General features: G+C 41.0%; 1 protein-coding gene across 3 annotated transcripts in view; it reads left to right on the top strand.

Moving 5' to 3' along the window:
• The window catches only part of sh3glb1b (SH3-domain GRB2-like endophilin B1b), a 156,145-nt gene that overhangs the window by 81,464 nt on the left and 59,398 nt on the right, over window positions 1-15,283 (top strand). The window lies entirely within an intron of this gene.

The raw sequence follows: 15,283 nt of genomic DNA, 5'->3' as shown, positions 1-15,283 counted from the left end.
CATCTGTGGAGAGAGAAGCAGAGTGTGACTGGAAACTCTAACAAATAAGTCCTATTAGACTCAAAATGCTATCTGTTTTTTACTCCACAGAAGCTGTCAATCATGCTCAGTTTGACTGGCACTTTGTTTTATTTCATTGCCACCACTTTGTCTCAGGCAGACTCATTTTGCACATAATGGATTCAAACTTGAGATCACCTTGGTTTACATTTTGGCTTTGTTGTGAATTCTGTGATTGATTTAAGTGCTATGCCATAACACAAACTTGGCAAAATGCTCCAAAGCATCTCTCTGTAGACTATAGTTCAAAAATAGTGTGAAGAACTGTCACAAGTGTAACAATCAGTTTGTGTGCAGAAAGGTTCCAAAAGCAACAGAGTGATCATACATTTTTGTGATGTTGATTGAGAGGTAGGTGATGGGTAGGATATAGGCATAACTCAACTGCTTTTCTTCAAAATAGTGCCATTGACATTTTACATCCACTTGAAGCTGACAAGACCATGGTTTGACATCTCAACTGAAAGATGAGGGCTTCAAAAGTACAGCATTCACTGAATAATGCACTGGAGTGTCAGCCATAATATTTCTGCTCCAAGTTCTAGAATATGGAACTTGAACCCATAATTTTCCAACACTAACAAGAATGCTACCCATTGAGCAGTGATGCTCTAAGTGATTTTTGTAAGCTTTCACGACTTGAAATAAACACAGTCCCTTGTGGCTAGAGGTGCACAATACAGACTTGCTTATGATCAAATATTGACCTGAATGTTTTGATTTGCAGTTTTTGTGTGGGAAATAGAAAATCTTGCATGAATGTCTGAAGAAATCTTTGTTACAGAGTTAAAACTAAAGATGCTTCTATAGAATAGTTGCCTTATGGAAAAGACTGAAGTAAGCAAATTACGTATTCCATAGCTCTGCCACCATCCTATGAACGTACTTTAAGAGGGGTGTCATGCCGCAGTCCATTTTGAACTTGTAGCTAATATTTATATTCTAAAAACTGACTACAGAAGACTTCAAAGAATATGGCTGCTATGGGGCAGCACAGTGGCTCAGTGGTTAGCATGCTGCCTCACAGCGCCAGGGAGCCAGGTTCGTATCCACCCTCGGGTGACTGTCTGTGTGGAGTTTGCACATTCTCCAAATGGCTGCGTGGGTTTCCTCCAGGTGCTCCGGTTTCCTCCCACAGTCCAAAGATGTGCAGGCTCGGTAGATTGGCCATGCTAAATTGACCATAGTGTTCAGGGATGTGTAGATTAGGCGGATGGGTCTGGGTGGGATGCTCTGAGGGTTGGTGTGGACTTGTTGGGCCGAAGGACCTGTTTCCTCATTGTAGGGATTCTATGATCTATGATCTATTCATCACCAGATAAATTGTGTATTGAACCACTCCCTTGGTTCCAAATGGAAGACCTGGAACAATCCATACAGGTGTAAATTAAGTGTCAAAAATAGAAATTGCTGGAAAAGCTCAGCACATCTGGCAGCCTCTGTGGAGAGAAATCAGAGTTAACCTTTTGGGTAACGTCTCAGAACTGTTCTGGAGAAATTTCTATTTTTGTCTGATTTACAGCATCTGCAGTTCTTTCGGTTTTTGTTAATCAAGTGTTAATTCCACATTGAATGAGTCATTAAGGTACCATGACCCTGATTGTCTCAAACTCTCAGCATGTGAATGTCCTGGCATAAGATGTATAATGAAGCTAAGCACACTGGTTTTGGAAAATAACTTTGAACTGGTGGAGTCTCATGATGAAATAACCATACTTATTGAAATTTAAAAGCAAACTTTAAGAAGCCATTTGCAGACAGTGTTCTGTCAAAAAGCCATCAAATCATTAGCAAGACAATGAAACAGTCCAGGTAATTAATGCTAATATCTTGAAAATGCAGGGGAGGACTCTCCCCAGCTGATTCCGACTTAAAGTTTGAACAAAAACTAACCTCCTGGAAGTTTAGCTACCAATCTGTCTTGCAGCTTACTGACGATTTTCTACTTTACAGGACAAAAAAGACTGAAAGACCTGTGGATACTGGGAATTTGAAATAAAATCAGAAATTGCTGTAAAATCACAGCTGGTCTGGCAGCATCTGTGGAGAGAAATCGGAACTAACGTTTTGGGTTCTTCAGAACTGATGGTAGTTAAGAAAATTGTTTCAGAGATAGTAGGAACTGCAGATGCTGGAGAATCTGAGATAACAAGGTGTACAGTTGGATGAACACAGCAGGCCAAGCAGCATCGGAGGAGCAGGGAGGCTGACATTTCAGGCCTAGACCCTTCTTCAGAAATGGGGGAACGGAAAGGGGTTCTGAAATAAATAGGGAGCGAGGGGGAGGCGGATAGAAGGCGGATAGAAGATGGATAGAGGAGAAGATAGGTGGAGAGGAGACAGACAGGTCAAAGAGGCGGGGATGGAACCACTAAAGGTGAGTGTAGGTGGGGAGGTAGGGAGGAGATAAGTCAGTCCAGGGAGGACGGACAGGTCAAGGGGGCGGGATGAGGTTGGTCGGTAGGAGATGGAGGTGTGGCTTGAGGTGGGAGGAGGGGATAGGTGGGAGGAAGGACAGGCTAGGGAGGCGGGGACGAGCTGGACTGGTTTTGGGATGCGGTAGGGGGAGGGGAGATTTTGAAGCTTGTGAAGTCCACATTGATACCATTGGGCTGCAGGGTTCCCAAGCGGAATATGAGTTGCTGTTCCTACAACCTTCGGGTAGCATCGTTGTGGCACTGCAGGAGGCCCAGGATGGACATGTCGTCTGCGGAATAGGAGGGGGAGTTGAAATGGTTCGCGACTGGGAGGTGCAGTTGTTTAGTGCGAACCGAGCGTAGTGTTCTGCAAAGCGGTCCCCAAGCCTCCGCCTACCGCATCCCAAAAAACACCTGCACATCTGCTAATGTGGTATACTGCATCCGCTGTTCCCGTTGTGGCCTCCTCTACATCGGGGAAACCAAATGGAGGCTTGGGGACCGCTTTGCAAAACACCTATGCTCGGTTCGCACTAAACAATTGCACCTCCCAGTTGCGAACCATTTCAACTCCCCCTCCCATTCCGCAGACGACATGTCCATCCTGGGCCTCCTGCAGTGCCACAACGATGCTAGCCGAAGGTTGCAGGAACAGCAACTCATATTCTGCTTGGGAACCCTGCAGCCCAATGGTATCAATGTGGACTTCACAAGCTTCAAAATCTCCCCTCCCCCTACTGCATCCCAAAACCAGCCCAGCTCGTCCCTGCCTCCCTAGCCTGTCCTTCCTACCACCTATCCCCACCTCTCACCTCAAGCCCCACCCCCATCTTCTACCTACTAACCTCATCCCACCCCCTTGACCTGTCCGTCCTCCCTGGACTGACTTACCTCCTCCTTACCTCCCCACCTACACTCACCTTTACTGGCTCCATCCCCGCCTCTTTGACCTGTCTGTCTCCTCTCCACCTATCTTCTCCTCTATCCATCTTCTATCCGCCTCCCCCTCTCTTCCTATTTATTTCAGAACCCTCTTCCCCTCCCCCTTTTCTGAAGAAGGGTCTAGGCGCGAAATGTCAGCCTTCCTGCTCCTCTGATGCTGCTTGGCCGGCTGTGTTCATCCAGCTCTACACGTAGTTAAGAAAATGATGGTTTTTATGCAGAACGGGTCTGAGGAACAGTCACCAGCCCCAAAAACATTAACTCTGATTTTTCTTCGCAGATGCTGTCAGACCTGCTGAGCTTTTCCTATTCCAGCAAGAGCTTAGGTCTGGGAATCTTGTTTTCTTTTGTCTGCTCAGTTCTTTGTTAATTTGAAACAAAACAAATTGGTGTGAAATGTAGAGTATTTTATGGAACTACTACAGAAAGCTCCTACTTGTCACTAATTAATGGAAAATTCCTTTTTAAACCTATGGAAGTTTGATTTCCTCTTCAGCTGTTATTGTGCTGGGTTCAAGCATCCATCCCATATGTTTTAATCCCTAACAATAGCGTATTGCGAACAGAAAAGTAGTAATTTATAAATTTGTGCAATTATTGCTGTTTCTGTAAAACTTTTTTTTAAGTGCCTTTCACAAAATTGGCACCATCTGTTTAATTAAATTAATAGTTTTTCTAATTAGATTTGAAGTTTTAACAGATTCAGAGTTGCATAACCAGAAACACATGTACCTTTAATATTGGTCATTAGCAGTCATTTAAAAAGTTTTTCTTTTCCTTCATAATACTATAATCCCTGGAGATGTTAGACTTTTTTTTCCTCTTTTGTTCCACATTAATGGCTTAAAATATTTTAGCGTGTGATTTTTATACCCTTTCTCAGTTTTTCCAAAACCCCCGCCCATCTCCAAATCACCATAGATTTTTCTTCAGAGGAGCTTTGAGAAATGTTGCATGCACTTGTTTAAGCAAGCCAGTTAAAGGTGAATGAAAATTGTTTGACATGGGTTTATCTAGTTATTTAAGTGAAGTGGCTGCACTCCCTCTCATTGCAATGAAAGCTGGTACCTATATTCAGGACAGTTCAACGTGAGCTACTAATTAACTTTAACGTTTTAAAGGCTGCAAAAATATGGCTGCACCATTGACGAAATGATTTCCTGATTTTTGTTTCTGTTTCAATTGTTCAGTAGAAATAGTGCTGTAAATGTAGACAGAGCTAAGTGATACCACAAACAATAGATCAGGTCTAAGCTCTGCATTTCTCCCACATCTAGTCGTTAGTAGTGGTGGGCAATTAGACAACTTCCTGGAGAAGGAGGCTGCACAAATATCCACAGCCTTGATAATGTGGAAGCCCAGTGCATCACCACAATGGATAAGGCTGAAGCATTTGCAACAACCTTTAGTCAGAATGGCCGAGTGAATGATCCTCCAGTTTTTCCAGCAATTTCAGTTTTTGATATAAATACGAGAACAAGTCAGAAGCTAGGAATCCTGCAGCTAGTACTTTTTCTGACTCCATCATCTACAAGGCAGCACATTTCAAGAATGTGATGGGATAAGTGCAGCACCAACAACAGTCAAAAAGCTTGACACCATGCAGGTCAAAGCAGTCCATTTGATTGGCACCACATCCACAAATATCTACACCCTTCACCACATGTTTAGTTCGTATGTACCATCTACAAGATGCATTACTAAAATTCAGCAGGGCTCCTTAGACAGCACTTTCCAAACCCATGTCTTCTTCCATCTTGAAGGATAAGGTCAACAGATACTTGAGAATGCCACCGCTTGCAATTTACCTTCCAAGTGTTTCACCATCCTGACTTGGAAAGATTACTTTGGTATCAATGGGTCAAAATCTTGCAATTTCCTTCCTAATGGCAATGCAGTTGTACCTACACCAAATGGACTACAGTGGTTCAAGAAGGCAGTTCACCAACACTTTCTCAAGGGCAAGTAGGTATGGACCATAAATGCTGGCCCACTAAACTTTTTAAAAAAGAATAATTTGCCACTGGATCAAAAAAATGCAAAATATTACGTATTTTTGTTTCCCAATTTTTGCTTTGAATTCTTCATCACTGTGCAATATTCACTCCTTGGTTAGCTGGTTCAAAGTATGTCTGCTCTGCATTCTTTTTGATACAGATGATGAAGTGCTCATCAACTGCAATTGAAGATTTATCTGTGGTTATCCATTGTGATCGCAAGTAATGAAAATATGACAGCTAGTTAATGATAGATAACCATTTGTATTCTTCTCCTTTTTCTACCTACCAAATTCATAATGGTGGCTTCAAAGAAAATCATTAAAACAGCAATCGAAAACTCATCTGCTCCTCGTAATTGAAATTAAAATGATCGCGTGAATTCAGTGTTAATTATATTATTCTGCTGTAGATACTTGCTCTTCTGTTGTCGTTCACACTCATAAGCAGTCTTGAATGTCTTCTTTTCTAAGAGTTGACTCACACTGCACTGTGACTACCTCTACTCCAGCATAATCCAGGAATTGTAACAACATAACCAGCCAGAACAAAGTCAAATACAAGTAAAGAAGCCATTGTTTTCAGTCCCACTTCAGTCTCTATTTCTTGGCTAATGGTGCTATTCATGTCCCTGGTAATTGTCTGATGTTATGCCAGTCTTATCACAACCCTGTTGGCATGTTTGAACTTCCAACCTCTCATTTCTGTCATTGTTCAGGCTGCCTATTTCTACCCCTTTACATTGCCAGTTTTTGCCACCATCTTAACACATGTACAGAAGCCCTCACTCGTGCCTTCATTACTTTTAGACTTAACCATTCTGGCATTTTTGGTTGAAACCCCACGTTCCACCTTTCCTACACTTCAGTTCATCCAGAACTTGGCTGACATCTGTCTTGACTCTCAGCAAATTCTGTTCCCCCATCATGTCATTCCCTACATTGGCTTCTAGTCAAACATTCTTATTCTTGTTTTCACCTCTGTCCATAGCCTTGCCCTTCTCTCTTTCTGTAATCAACCTCAGGCCCAGCTTACTGAAATATTTGTGTTCATTTACTTCTGGACTGTTATGCATTCCTAATTTTAATTGCTCCACTATTGATTGAGGTGTCTTAAATTGTCTAAGCCCTTAGCTCTGTTCCCTAACCCCCTTATGACAGCTCTCTGCCTCTCTACTTCACTTTCCTCCATTAAAGTCCTCATTAAACCTATGCATTTGTGAGTCTGCCTACAGCACATGGATTGAAATGGTTCAAGGAGGCAACTCACCACCATCTTCTTGCGAGCAGCTAGGGATGGGCAATAAATGCTGGTCCAGCCAGCACTGTCCACGTTCCATGAGTAAATAAAAAAAATGACCAAGCTTTTGGTCATTTCACCTAATATCTCTGTGTGATTGTGTCATTCTTTGTTTTATAATGTTTCTGTGAAACATTTTGGGCTGTCTCATTAAGTTAAAGATGTTTTGCAAACAAGTTGTTTTCACAAAACGTTGAACAAATACAATAAACAGCTCAGTACAAAAGATACAATAATCTGTCTAACTTAGTGCAAACACAAATTTGCCAACACATAATGATACAAAATAAAGAACACGTCAATGGATCAGCTTCCTTACCTTGAACAAAATCAAATTTAACTATTCATTCAAAGTTTCTGACGCCTTGGTCTCAACAAAAGTTCTCTCAGGTTTCACTTGGAAAAACCCCTGTATGCAACATGTTATTTTCATACAAAATCTAGTGCATTTAAAGTGTTTAAAATTGCTGAAATAAGCTGACAAATTATTTAAGGCCTTTAAGGGAATGGCAATATGGTTAATTAAATAACAGCTTACTCACCTATTGAGTCAACCTGCTTTGGAAAAAAAACTTTTTTTTACATCATTATTAACTCAGTATTAAATATTATTATTATTTTTGTAAAAGCTTTTCATATGTGTGGCACAGTGGCTCAGTGGATGGCCTGCTGCCTCACAGCACCTGGGATCTGGTTCGATTTCAACCATGGGCGACTGTCTGTGTAGAGTTTGCACATTCTCCCCGTGTCTGCGTGGATTTTCTCCGATTCTGTGGTTTCCTCCCACAGTCCAAAGATGTGCAGATTAGGTGGATTGGCCATGCTAAATTGCCCATAGTGTCCAGGGATGTGAAGCAAGGTGGATTAATTGTTGGAAAATGCGGGGTTAGGGAGATAGGATAGGTGGGTGGGTGGGTCTGGGTGGGATGCTCTTCAGAGGGTTAATGTGAATTCAATGGGCCAAATGGCCTGCTTCCACTCTGTAGGGATTCTCTGATTCTATGATCTTGTGCTAATTAGACAACTTGCTTGAAATCACCTATGAGCAACACATGGAAATTCTAAACTACCACAAGGTGGTAATTCTTCTTTTTCCAATTTTTTTCTGTGCAAAGTGAACATAAGATTCTGAAAGTTGACAATTTAAAATTTAACTGGATTCGCTTGCTTAACTGATCTGAATTAGTGGAAGGTTTTTACTGCAAAATATTTCAAAAGCCCTAGGAATTAAAATGAGAATGTTAAAAGAATTAGGAAAAAGAAAGTCTAATCTCAGACAAAATAATTGCAGGTTATTTTGTAAATTGACATATGATTTTGAGATCACATCAGTCATTATAAGCCAGAAATGTGACATTGCACTGTAACAAATTTCTTTTGGCTAATTTTTAAATTTTGGGGCTAAACATTTTGTGAAATTAGTTTTTTTGGAAGTAATCATTCAGTAAGGTAGATGGGAACTGTTTGGGCTGGGGAATAGAAAATAAGAGCCCACAAGTCGGGACTGTTCTACTTGGAGAAAAGAGGCCAAGAGAAGATCTCAGAGAGGTTTTCAAAAAAAAGAGCAACTGAATAAATAGGACAGAACTGTTCTGGCTCATAAAAGAAACAGCAATAAAATGCATAGATTTAAGTGATCTGTAAAAGAAGCAAGGATTAAATGGAGAAAAACATATTCACTCCTTGAGTAATTAGAATATGGAATATACTGCTTGGAAGTGTGGTGGAGGCGGATTAGATTGAGGCATTCAAGAGGGCATTGGATGATTATTTGGATAAAGATAAATTGCAAGGGTATGAGGGAAAAGCAAGATATTGGCACTCGGTGATGATGCTCATTTAACAAGCCAATGCAGGCATATGATGGGCCAAGAGGCCGCCTTCTGCACCATAATACTTCTATACTTCGGTATTTCTGTTTAAAATCCACCATGTAACCGAAGTAAACATTACTTAGGTTGTGGTGGAGAGGACATAGTTCAGAGGGTTTAAAATTGATAAGTACTGTACTTAATGCTGAGGCTGGGTGTGATGCATGCAAAAGTATTGAGGGAAGCAAGATTGGAAATTGAAAAGTCACTGGCCATAATTTTGCAGTCTTCCTAAGACACTGTAGCACCAAAGAACTTGTCAATGGCAGATAATACACACTTGGTCAGCCTTGTCCAAAAAGTGTGTATTAACAAGCCCAGCAACTACAGCCCAATCAGCCGGGGGGAAACATGTAGAATAAGTAAACAGAGACAAAGTAATAGAGACTTGATGCAGGTTAATTAAGGAAAGCCAGCATAAATTTCTTAGGGAAAACTTGTGTTTAACTTGCGGCAGACTTTGAAGAGCTAACACAGAAGGTTGATGAAGGCAGTGTCGTTGTTGTGATGTACATGTACTTCTGAAAGACATTTGATAAAGAGACACAGCAGACTTTTGTGAAGCTAAAGCTCATGGAATAGAAGAAACCATAATAATGTGGTAAAATGGTTTTTCATTACCCAATCAATTTTGTATCTGAGAATAGTAGTTGGTTGGATGATTTTCTGGGCTGGAGGATCGTTGGTAGTGGAGTTCCCCAGAGGCCTGTGTCAAGCTCCTTGTTTTTCCTGTCCTATGTTAATGATCTGGACTTCTGTACAGGGCACAGTTTCAAAGTTTAAAGATGGTGTTAAACTTGGAAACGTTGTGAACTCTGAATACACAGTGTAGATGTTCAAGAGGACATTGAAAAGTTGGTGGAATGTACAGATGAAGTTCAATACAGAGAAATGTGAAGTGATGCGTTTTGTTAAGAAAAAGACATGGAGAGACCGTATGAATCAAAGGATATAATTCTAAATGGAATGCAAGAACAGAGGGAGCTGAGTTTATGTGTGCATAAGTCATTGAGGGTGTCAGGACAGGTTGAGAGAGTACTTAATGGAGCATACAATATCCTGGGCACTATTAATAGATGCATGAAGTACATGAGTAAGAAAGTTATCTTGAATTTGTAGAAGAATTAGGTTGGTTTCAACTGGATTTTGCTCCACACTTCAAGATGGATGATAAAGCATTGGAGAGAGTATAGAAAAGATTCCTAAGGACTTTTAGTTATGAAGATAGGTTGGAGAAATTTTCCTCTGAAAGGAGATTGGATAGAGGTATGAAAAGATCAGGACTGAGGCAAAAGGTTGGCTGATTACTGCCCCATTAGTCACCTCTAGATCATCAGTAAAGTGACAGAAGGTGTCATTAACAGCGCTATCAAGCAGCACCTGCTCAGCAATAACCTGCTCACTGATGCCCAGTTTGGTTTCCACCTGGGCCATTCAGTTCTTGATGTCATTACAGTCTTGTTTAAACAAAAGAGCTGAATTCCAGAAGTGAAGTACATTTACCTTATCTGTTCCTATTAGAATTTTATAGGTTTCTATTTTCACCCTCATTCTTCTGTACTCCAGTGAATATAATCCTAACCGATTCAACCTCTCATCCAATGCCTATTCCTCCATTGCAGGAATCAATCTGGTAAACATAGGCTACACTATAGCAGGAACATCCCCTCTCAGATGAGGAGATCAGAACTGCACACACTGTTCCAGGTGTGGTCTCACTAAGGTACTGTATAATTGCAGCCAGACATCCCTACTACTTTACCCCAATGCTGTCACTGTGAAGGCCAGCATACCATTTGCCTTCTTTCATGCCTGCTGCACCAGTGTGATTACCTTAAGTAAACAAGGTGTGGAGCTGGAGGAACACAGCAGGCCAGGCAGCATCAGAGAAGCAGGAAAGCTGACATTTCGGGCTGGGACCCTTCTTCAGAAATGGGGGGGCGGGAAGGGAGCTCTGATATAAATGGTGGGGTGGGGTGGGGTGGTGCGGTGATAGCAGGTAGCTAGTGGAACGGATAGGTGGGAGAGAAGACGGGCAGGCCTAGGACGTGGGGATGAAGCTAGTAAAGGTGAGTGTAGGTAGGAAGTGGGGGTGGGGATTGGTCAGTGAGGTGGGAGGGGCAGATAGGTGGGAGAGAAGATGGACAGGTCAAGGAGCGGGGATAAGAAGAAGGGCCGATTTTGGAATGAGGTTGGGGGTGGGGAGATTTTGAAGCTAGTAAAGTCCACATTGAGACCATTGGGTTGTCGCCTTGGAAGCCTACAACCCAATGGTCTCAATGTCACCTTGGAAGCCTACAACCCAGTGGTCTCAATGTGGACTTTACTAGCTTCAAAATCTCCCCACTCCCGACCTCATCCCAAGACTGCGCTCCCCCCCTCCATCCCCGCATCATGTTTATCCACATTACACTGCATCTGCGATGCATTTGCCAACTCAGTCAGCTTGTTCAATCCTCACAGCTCACCCTTTCATCCAGTTTTGTGTCATCTGCAAATTTGAAGATACCACATTTAGTTCCCTCATCTAAATCATTAATATACATTTATTGTCAATGTCTACGGTCCTAGCGCTGATTCCTGTGGTATCCCACTAGCCACTGCCTGCAGTTGGTTTGTTGGGAGGTGAAACCCATTTATTCCTGCTCTTTGTTTTCTGTCTGCCAACCAGCTTTCTATCCATTACCCCCCAATCCCATACACTTTCATTTTGCGCACTAGTATTTTATGTGTGACTTTGTCGAAAGTCTTCTGAAAGTCCAAGTAAACCATGTCTGCTGGTTCACCCTCATCAAGTCTGCTAGGTACATCCGTGAACAATCCCTGTTGATTTGCCAAGCATGATTTCACTTTCGTAAATCAATGTTGACTATCCTCTCCTGCCACTAAGGTATATAAGATGCTAAAGGGGATTGACAAAGTACACGTAGAGCAGACATTTCCAATTGTCAGGCAAACTACAATAAGTCATCATAGTTTTAGGCTAAGGGTCAATAGATTAAAACAGAAATGAGAAGGAATTATTTCTCTCAAAGCGTCATGAATGTGTGGAATTCACTACCGCAAAATGTGGTGGAAGCCGGGATGTTGTTCATTTCCTCTTTAAATTTATTCAGGTTTTTAATTAGTTATGCATTAAAGGATCATCAGCAGGAAAGAGAAGTTGAGGCTGAGGTTAGCTATGATTGTATTAAGTAGCGGAGTGGGCTCGAGGGACTGATTTGCCTACTCCTTCTAATGATAGAATCGTACAGCACAGGAAACAGATCCTTCAGTCCAACTTGTCTGCACCGATCAGACATTCCAATCTGACCTAGACCCTTTTGCCAGCATTTGGCCCATATCTCTCCAAACCTTTTCTATTAATATACCCATCCAGATGCCTTTTAAGCATTATAATTATACCTGCCCTCCACCATTTCCTTTGGCAGCTTGTTCCATACATGCAATACTCTCTGTGGAAAAAGTTAACTCTCATGTCCTTTCTAAATCTTTTCCCTCTTACCTTAAAACCTATTTCCTCTCGTTTTGGACTCCCCCACCCAAGGAGAAAGATCTTGGCTATGCACCCTGTCCTTGCCCCTCATGAATTAATAAACCTCTATATGGTCACCCCTTAGCCTCTGATGCTCCAGGGGAAAAAAAAGCCCCAGCTTATTTAGCCCCTTCCCTATAACTCAAATGCTCCAGTCCCGGTGTTACCATCACAGCATACCCACTATCAACATCCTGGTGTTACCATTGATCAGAAACTGAACTGGACCCACCATATAAAGACAGTGGCTACAAGAGCACTCAGGAATATGGCAGCAAGTATGTTGCCTGACTCTTCAAAGCATGTCCACCATCTACAAGGCATAAGTCAGGAGTGTGATGGAATACTTCCCACTTGCCAGGATGAGTGCAAGACCCAACAAAACTCAAGAAGCTTAACGTCATCCAGAACAAAGCAGCCTGCTTTGGCACCCATCCACAAATATCCTCTCTCTCCACCCCCAATGCAGCAATGTGTACCATCTGCAGGACGTACTGCAGAAATTCACCAAGGCTCCTTAGGCAGCATCTTCCAAACTCATGATCACTATCATCTAGAAGGACAAGGGCAGTAGATATATGGAACACCATCATCTGCAAGTTCCCTTTCAAGCCACTCACCATCCTGACTTGGCAATATATCACCATTCTTTCACTGTCGCTGGTCAAAATGTAGAACTACACCACCCCCGCCTAAGGGCATCATAGGTCTACTTACAGCACATGAACTGGAGTGCTTCAAGAAGGCAGCTCACCACCCCATGTTCCCGGGGCAATTGGGAATTGGCAATAAATGCTGGACCAGCCAACATTGCCCACATCCAACAAGTGAATTAAAACAAAACAGAAGCAAAAGTAATGTGAGAAAAAAAAAAATCTTCATACTTGTGAGCAGTTAAGATCTGAAATGCATTGCCTTAATGTATGTCGGGGCAGGTTCAATAGAATCATTCAAAAGGGAATTAGACAGTTATCTGAAAAGGAAGAATGTACAGGGTTGCAGGAAGCAGGCAAGAAAGTCACTGCAGGCAAAATTGGTCAAGTGGCCTGCACTATAACAATTCTGATGTTGTTTATAATAGCTTCATAAAACATAGCTAATTGTTCATGTGTATTTTCAACAGTGCTTGTTGAGAAATTGTCATTTTAGTAATTAAAGCAGCACAATCAATTTTGAAGTATCAAAATGTCATGGATTCTTTACATATTTCTTGTGAATTACAAATATTTGGATAAACATGTTCTAAGCCCAGCCTGTTTCTGAATAATAGCTGAGTATCATCATAACCATCCTGTCCAGTGATTTTTGCTTCTGATTTTGGATTTTTTTTATTCATTCTTGGAATGACAGTGTTAGTAAGCAGGTGGTGGTGATCTATCTCCTTGAACTAGTGTTTTATCTGTGTGGTGTAAGTGTACCATAGTGCTGCTGATGGACAGAGAAACAAGATTTTGGCCCAGCAAAAATGAAGAAATGGTGATATATTGCTAAGTCCAAAAATGTGGTGAGTTTTGTTTTGTTTGGATGGGTAGTTGTACCTATAGGTGTTTTCTTGCTCCTGCTGCTCTTGCTTTTGTATGTGTTAGAGATCAAAAGAAGGAGAAAATCTGTAAACCGTCTTTTGTCTGAAGTAATCTTGCATTTAACCATGTAGTTTACAGTACTGCTATTAGAATTGCTGCCAGCTATTTTGTTCGTTAACTGGTTAAGGCTGGAATTTGAAATTTATGCAGTATTTTAAGTGGTATAAGTGGTGGTAACACTTTAGGGTGTCACTACTTGGGAATAAAATTTTAATTGTGTATTTCACAGTTAGTCCAATGTGAAAAGTACCTCTGCTTTAAAACTATTAGAGAATTTCAGGGCTGTGCAGCATTGAAGGGTATGAAGTGCAATTGCTATTATGCAGCTGAGATTAGAATTGATTGGTGGGTGTGTGGCAAACACATCTGACAGACTTTCTTTCCTGATTCAGGTTTGCTTCTTTCGGGGCATATAAAAATGACAGTTAATTGTACAGAGGCAGTTTTCTTCATGCCCTGATGGAAATATCAAATATAACCATCTGATGAGCCATGGTATTTCCAGAATAGCAAATTAGGCAAAAGTAGCTGAAGGACCTACTCTTGCTCCTGAATTTATGTTTACATTGGGACTGTTCCAAGAACTGAAATAGCTAAATGTTTGGCTTTAGAGTGAAATTCTGCAGTAAGCTTCAAATGCTAGAGAGCTGGAATAGTATGAACTTTTAGCCTGCCCAGACTTTCTACTTGCACAAGACGGATTAAAGTTTATGGTATCAAGCAATTTAAGATATACATGGTTGTAAGATGATGCTTCATATTTCTCTGTGAAAGGACAGTGTTCAGTGAAGCTGTACAAAAGCTCTTATGCCATTTGCTTAACAATCAAGGTGTTGAATTTAGTCAAAGTTAATACTAGAGATACTGTATATTCTTTGCATCAGTTTGAAAATCACAACAACCAGTTACAGGACAATCTATGGAAAGAAATCTTGACTGCAGGAAGTTTTGGTGATCAGTTCAAATGCTTTGTGCCAAAACCAGGAACATATAATTTATTGAAACAAATTTAATAAACTTTTTTAAAATCTTCTGTCAAATGGCAGACTGTAGCTTATATTGGTGCAAAACAGTTTTGAAATTCTCCACTCAAGTCTGCATTAATTCAAATGTGACTTTGAATTCTTACCAATTTGCCACATCAGTTTTAACATTTTTATGGATTTTTCTGGGTTTGGTCATATTCAAATTATATAGTTAATATGTATTTTTTGAGTTAAAATAACGAAGAAGCAAGCCTTTGGATGATCGCTTCTGTTTCAGAGATTAGAATTACAATTGACGTCCATTCATCTTCCTCTAGCCTGTTGTACAGTCAGCCCTTTGATAGAAGTGAAGTTGCTTGATTTCAGTTTCTTAAATGGCATTTAAATTGTACATAATGACTCCCATCAAGAGTCTTGAATGTTTTAATTGAAATTATTGGTAAATTTGAATTCAAGTGCTAATCAGTAAAAGCTACTGCTTAATTTGAATTCAGTCTGATTCATGTAGACTGAAGCAACTAACTTTGTTTCATTGAATCTGTTGAAGAATTTGGAACCCACAATGATTGTGAATTGTAAATCAAGCAGCAACC

This window comes from Rhincodon typus, chromosome 10 (assembly GCF_021869965.1).
Source record: "Rhincodon typus isolate 14 chromosome 10, sRhiTyp1.1, whole genome shotgun sequence".
Classification (NCBI taxonomy): domain Eukaryota; kingdom Metazoa; phylum Chordata; class Chondrichthyes; order Orectolobiformes; family Rhincodontidae; genus Rhincodon; species Rhincodon typus.
This window is presented reverse-complemented; position numbering and strand designations above follow the sequence as displayed.